Source organism: Macrobrachium rosenbergii, chromosome 46 (genome assembly GCF_040412425.1).
Source record: "Macrobrachium rosenbergii isolate ZJJX-2024 chromosome 46, ASM4041242v1, whole genome shotgun sequence".
Taxonomy (NCBI): domain Eukaryota; kingdom Metazoa; phylum Arthropoda; class Malacostraca; order Decapoda; family Palaemonidae; genus Macrobrachium; species Macrobrachium rosenbergii.
Window position 1 is genome coordinate 3,667,501 of NC_089786.1, and position 7,500 is coordinate 3,675,000.

The window sequence follows — 7,500 nt, forward strand, 5'->3', positions numbered from 1 at the left end:
CCTAACATTAAATTGACATCGTACTTGACTCCATAATCTACATTATTTATTTCTGATCTCAGTGTCAGTGGGCCAGGCAGTCATTCTGACAAGAAAAACAACAAAAAATGCGCCGAAGTTTCCTCGGCGCAATCGAGTTTTCTGTACAGCTACTACAGCGCATAATCAATGCCACCAAAAACAGATCTATCTTCCGGTGGTCTAGGTATAATGCTGTACGAGCCGCGGCCCATGAAACTTAAACCACGAGCCGGTGGTTGCCTATCCTGTATCGTTGCCAGATGCACGATTCTGGCTAACTTTAACCTTAAATAAAATTAAAACTATCGAGGTTAGAGGGCTGCAATTTGGTATGTTTGTTGATTGGAAGGTGGATGATCAACATTCCAGTTTGCAGTCCCCTAGAATCAGTAGTTTTTAAGATCTGAGGCAGTGACTCGGTTCCAGTAATATAGTTTGATAAAGTGGGTTTCGAAAGAGGTCGTAGAGAATGACAAGTTATGATTTAGAAGACTTTATTGTAACGTGGGTTGAAGATGTAACTGTCAGACAGCGATAAACAAAGATACAAAACTCTTTGTAAGTTGCAGAACTAAATCTGGGTATGCTAATTGAAGATATAAATTCAAGATAAAGGTAAAAAAAATACATAACTCTTGTAAATTGCAGAGGTAAATCTGGACATGCTAATTGAAGATATAAATTCAAGATAGTGGTAAAAAAAAAAGATACATAACTTGTAAATTGCAGAACTAAATCTGGACATGCTAATTGAAGATATGAATTCAAGATAGTGGTAAAAAAAAGATACATAGCTTTTGTAACTTGCAGAACTAAATCTGGACATGCTAATTGAAGATATGATTCAAGATAGTGGTTAAAAAAAATACATAACTCTTGTAAATTGCAGAACTAAATCTGGACTTGCTAATTACTATTAAATTCAAGATAGTGGTAAGAAAAAATATACATAACTTTTGTCTTTGCAGAACTAAATCTGGACATGCTAATTGAAGATTCAATTCAAGATAATGTAAAAAAAAGTCCATAGCTTTGTAAGGTGTTTGCAGAACTAAATCTGGATAACTAATTGAAGATATGATTCAAGATAGTGGTTAAAAAATACATAACTCTTGTAAATTGCAGAACTAAATCTGGACTTGCTAATTTTTATAATTCAAGACAGTGGTAAAAAAAAAACACACTTGAACTCTTGAATAAAAAAACCTCAACTAAATCTGGACGGTTCTAAGCAATGTCACTGGAATGAAAAACTGAATAAAAACATAATATAGAATACATTATTTTATTACAAGTTATTAAACTTAGGAGATATAAAAGATTCTTTTGTCTTTTGGCTACACGGATTTGAGCTAATCACTGAAAATATTAATAACAAGCATTCGGAAAAATTTTCAACTTAACAAACTTAAAGTCCATATTCCCTGTTATGTTATAACAATTGCACAGTACAAATTAACAAATAATCTCATTGTACATTATCATTTACATATTTTACCAGAATACAGTCTTCAATCATGTGGTGATAATGACATTCATCTTCATCACCAATACTTATGCCATTTTATAGGCTAATTCAATCTATTGATCACACTGTCTGAAGATGAATGAAAAAAACCTTCGCACCGATCTGAGGTTCTTTTTGCAATGTCAGTATACATGTATTCATCATCCAACGGAACATAAGTTGCAAGGCATCCCATTTTCTCTCACTCTAAACGCAACTTTTATACCATACAGTATTTCATTTTCAACCCTCGTTGTCTATTTATTCAATCACAGGCTGGAAATTCTAATTAATTACTCACTAATGTTCTGACTCTTGACCAAAAAATATTTCATTTCTTTGAATCACAAGAAACGTTCTTTTACCATATTGTCAGTTGCATTGGATGTTAATCTGTCACGAATTATGCAATTGGTCATTAGAAATCAAATTCTTATAATCATCATTGCATTACATTATCATTTTATCATCATCGTAACTGAGAATACAATTTCATAAACAGATAAGGCTGATAACATCTGAAGATTCTATACTTAATACGGGCACCTGGGTTCCCACTACACAGGTAATTTCATTTAATAATGACAGGTGTCTGGAACCACCAATAAACCAGTCAAGATGTCTTCCTGGTCTTTGAAAGTTCAGATCTTTGAGAATCTAGTGTGAAGTTTTCTGTTTATCTTTTATTATGAGTGAATGTAGATTAAATGGTCGTTCTTTTAAGGTAAAATTGTATCATTCATTTTAAACCTTTTTGGTACTGTATGTCAGTTATCTCATATAATTTATAGTGAACTATTTTGATGGCTATAGCACAACTCAAAAAACTAACCTACCTCTAGCACCACTGGAACGAAGATTAATGTAGTGTCCCCTGGAAGAGCAAAAGAAAATGAATAAAAACTGTGAGAAAATGTTACTTTGTAAAATTGTATAACAAACTAAACTAGATTGTCAACGGAATAATCTGAACTATTTATTTATGTTAGGATAGCACTATTAGCCGGTTATTATCACTAAATATTTCTTACGTAAATTGGAATATGACTCATTATTGTTAAATGAATGTTTAATTTGTAATCTCTAATTTGTAATCTCATTTCTGTGTTCTTTTAGACCTAGTCTTTCATCAACCTAATCTCCCTGGCCTAATACAGACATATTCCCCTGATTTTGTTCGTTTTTAATTAAAAAAAAAAGCTGTTGAAGGCCAAAGTCTGTATTCAGACTAGCAGTATTCAGTAGTGATTATTTTTATGACAAAATATCACCATATCAATTGATAATGTTAATTGATTTTTATTTATTTTTTTATTTACAGGTAAAGTGACACTGGGCGATGTGTGAGTAGGCCTACAGTATTACCAGCAAAGACATTTTCCCTCTTTTATAACAACTGTTGAAATTATCAGCATTATTTCATTTCACCTCATTTTATAATTTTTGTTCATGTTGGTTCTTGGTGAATACTTCATGACTGGCAAGTCCATACGATTTGGTTAATACTATTTAACCTTAACATACGGGTTTCCGGCCCTAATGTTCTTTATAAAGGTCAGATAAACCAGAGATTCTGGGAAAACGACATAAAATTCATGTCTGTATGTATGCATTTTCCCTCGATAATTTTTCTAGCTCACATACAATGGGCAGTAAAATCCTCTTGTCTGAAGAGATTTGAAACTTATAATCATAATTTAATATATTAATATATAATTCACTGGTAAATATGAAACTTCACGAGGATAATGTATAGGCGTAATTGACATTAGCTTATAAAAAAAATACAATAAAACTCTGATATAGGGAGAACAGTAAATAAACTCAGTATTTTTATTTATTAATCTTCATATACAGTGTAAATATTAAAACAAATTATGAAATAATTACTCATGAAGAAAAATAGCTGTAGTAAGTACGGAGTCATTTACAAAATTCGCACGACGTTTGGTGTCAAGAAAAATACGTATTAATAATTAGGAGAAAGTATGATTCTGAATGTCGTAGAGGGGCCTGGGCACCGCCCCCCCCGCCAACCCCCCGTTTCTCAAATGGTGCGACTGGGGATGGGTCACATTGAGACCCGTAAATCGGAAGAATAAGGAAGTAACTTAGACGTCCTGGATATAAGAATATATATATATATATATATATATATATATATATATATATATATATATATATATATATATATATATATATATATATATATATGTGTGTGTGTGTGTGTGTGTGTATGTACACGTGAGAAAGAGAAACCGATGATCGAACTTTAAGAAGGCCAGCTTCATTATAAATGTTTACAGAGAAACAAAGAATTCTCATTACGAAATCAAAGGATGGGATGACGCAAGACATGAATTCTATTCAAACTTCTCTCTGCTATTTCCGTTTGCCTAAACCGCCCAGTAGTTATTTCTACCGGTCGTATCCTGCCAAGAGAAGACTTTCTCGTTCCCGGGAGAAGAAACAGTCTCTCTCTCTCTCTCTCTCTCTCATACACACGAGAGAGAGAGAGAGAGAGAGAGAGAGAGCCTATAGTCACGATTCCTTGTATTAAGCAGAAACACTCATCCACACACACAAGACGAGAGAGAGAGAGAGAGAGAGAGAGAGAGAGAGAGAGAGAGAGGCACCAACTTGAACACTTCATAGGACTTGAGAATGTTTGCTGTCCAACCACAGTCCTACTTGGGACGCAAGTGGAAGGAATAGTAAACATCATTCTTTAAATACAAAAAAAAAAAGTCAAATAGAAATGTAAACAAACGCGAACGGGAAATCTTTTCAAGATAAAAGGGACTCGTTTAGATATAGGCCTATACGACGTTGATGTATGTGACCCACTGCTTACCCCACCATTAGGTCAGTTGTATCCCTCTTTATAAATTAATAATCTTGGAACTTTTTACCTCTCTCGGTTGAATTTGATAGAGAGGAGGCCTTCATTAATGATATATAGTCAGATTAGAAAATATTTCGTTGCTACTTTGGCTTCTTATCTACGCGGCACCTACTCCGATCGAGGTGCTAGTACTAAACGCCCCCTCAAAAATGCTATTAGCACCCTTTTGAGCGTGGATCATTTGCATCCAACTATAAATAAGAGACTTTCCTTTCTAGAGAGTAAATAAAAGTAGGAGATATCGGTACTACCACTAAACATGGCAAGGAAGCTCAGTGGGACGCCTTGTATGGTACTAGCCCCTCGGGAATCAAAGATATCGTTCATTAATATGAATTTGTCGACCACATAATATAGAAATGGGTGTATATATAATACTATGATCCCCGAGGGGCTAGTACTAAACACGGCGTCCCAAGGAGCTTTCTCCGCGTTTAGTACTATAATTATAGCACCTCGGAGCAGGCGACACGTTGATAACAAGCCAAGGTAGCACCAACATTTCTTATGGATAAATGTCTCCTGATTCTTCCTGAATAGCTTTTGCGTTGATGTGTCCTTAATTTTCTGGATAATATAAAATCCACTTTGGTTGACATATGTAATTTGTGACGAGGATCATAGTTGATGATTGGTGACGAAGTTAAATTTTTAATACTGTAACTTTCGCATAATTTTAGTATCAGAATTGAACCCTTGTGGATCTCACGGTACCTTTGAATATATAATAATCATAGTTGTGAAATCTCTGGAAAATACGGTAAGAAATCCGTAATCCCACGTAATGTGCTTTATTACACTACTCGTGACCGACGTAATTTATGTACGCTGAACAGGTATTACGCGTCCGGCGTGCGCGCGTGCGCTATCGCTCGCGCATGCGCCCCGCCGTTGCCAAATCGGGAAATTAGCTCCGTGGGTCAGGAAATAATAAATAAATCGAGGTCATTGCGTAATGAGGATTAGTAAATACGTGACCAAGACGCAGACGTCTTGTTACGAAACGCTGGAACGAAGAAGAAGAAGAAGAAGAAGAAGAAGAAGAAGAAGAAGAAGAAAAAGAAGAAAAGAAGAAGAAGAAGGAGGAGGAGGAGGAGGAGGAGGAAAAAAACAATAGGAAGGAGAATGTAACGCGAAAAGGAACAGGAGGAGTAGAAGATGATGATGGAAGGAAGTAACAGGAAAGACTGGAGGAAGGAGGAGGAATAGGGGAGAAAGGAGGAAGAACAGGAGAAGGGGAGATGAGAAGAAAAGGAGGGATAAGAAGCGGGAAAATGGAGATAGATAAACGGGAAGGAAGAAAATTGAGATTGTCTTGAAGAGGCGGAGGAAGAAAAGACTGGACGGGAGGAACTATGCAAAGAAGGTAAGAAAGGAGGAGAAAGGGAAGAATAGAATAAGGAAGAAGGGATAGGAGAGGAGAAATGAGTAGTACAAGAAAAAAAGGATAAGGAGCTAGGAAGAAAATGACGAAGAGACAAAATAAAGCACAGAGATAAAGATGAAGAAAAAACAATTAAAAAAAACAGGAAGATCAAAAGAAAAATGAACAAAAAAAGAAGGAAATGAGGCAATGTTGAGAGAATTAGGAAAGATGAAGTACAGTTATGTCAGGAGGAATACGGAGAACAAGACCGATGAAAAAAAAGAAAGAAAAAAGTGAGAATTGCAGAGATGAGACAGGTACTGTACCTGTCACACTTTCACCTGCGGTAATATCCTACAATGAACCATGCGCGAGGGGCCGCCCTCCCCCCAACCACCACAAACATTCCTAAGTGCCCCAGGGGTCCTCTCCTCCTCCTCCCTCCCCCTAAATATTTCCAAGGACTCTTGGGGGTCATCTCCCCCCTCCCCCTCCAATGGGGGACTTCTTACCCCCACAGGGGACTTCTTCCCTCCCACAGGGGGCTTCTTCCCTCCGCAGGGGCTTCATCCCCCCAGGGAGCTTCTTCCACCTACATGGGCTTCTTCCCCCCACGAGGGACTTCTTCCCTTCCATAGGGGACTTCTTGCCCCCAGGGGCTTCATCCCCCAGGGACTTCCTGCACCCCAGTGGACTTCTTTCCCCACGAGGGACTCCCCCACAGTGGACCCCTTTCCCCGACAGTGGACCTCTTCCCCCCGCACAGTGGACTTCTTCCCCCCACTGGGGACTTCTTCCCCCCACTGGGACTTCTTCCTCCCACAAGGGACTTCTTTCCCCCACAGGGGACTTCCCCCCCGCAACAGAGGACTTCTTCCCCCCTCAGGGGCTCAGTTCACATTTAAGCAACAACGATTGTGTAAACGCACTTCTCTTGTTTTTGAGGTTCCTGTCTAATTTTGCCGTCTGCGTCATCTGGGCTTACGACAGCTCGTTATGGTCCATATTCGCTCATTCTTATTTCAATGAACATGTAGGTTTTTTTTAACTTAAGGTTTTTTTTTTTTCAAAATTACATATTTTGAATAACGGTTCAGACCTTATTTATTACATTTATTTAAACGACTTATTCTTTTATTCTTATTTCTAGGAACGTATGGTTAAATAAGAAGAATGTAGCTTTTTTTTTTTTACTTAATTTTGGTTTTTCAAAATTACTAAAGGGTCAAATTTTGAATAAGGAAATCTAAAACCCATATTTCTTATTCGTTTATTCTTATTTCTATGAACGTGTAGTTTTTTTTTTTTTAACAATCTGTTTTCTCAAAATTGCATAGGTTCAAATTTTGAAAAAGGAAGTCTCTGTGATAAGTGAACGCCTGTATTTTTGAATTTATTGTAATCCATAATTCTTACATTTATTTGAACCACTTATTCGTTCATTCTTAATTTGTTTTCTCAATATTACGTAGGTTAAAATTTTGAATAAAAAGTCTATAATCCACGTACACCTATATTTTTTTTAATTAATAGCACCTACAATCCATATTTCTTACATTTATTTGAACCGCGTACCGAAACACCCGTCCCTTTTTCGTATAACATACTCAAATGTTATTCATCTATCATTCATTTTGGCAGATGCTATACTTCACTTTTGGGAGCAATCTTGGCCGCGTTCAACAGCTGTTATAAATTGCG

At 36.6% G+C, this 7,500-nt stretch overlaps 1 protein-coding gene across 2 annotated transcripts in view; it reads left to right on the forward strand.

Moving 5' to 3' along the window:
• The window catches only part of LOC136830175 (uncharacterized), a 152,042-nt gene that overhangs the window by 110,237 nt on the left and 34,305 nt on the right, over nucleotides 1-7,500 (forward strand). The gene's annotated exons all lie outside the window — the stretch shown is intronic.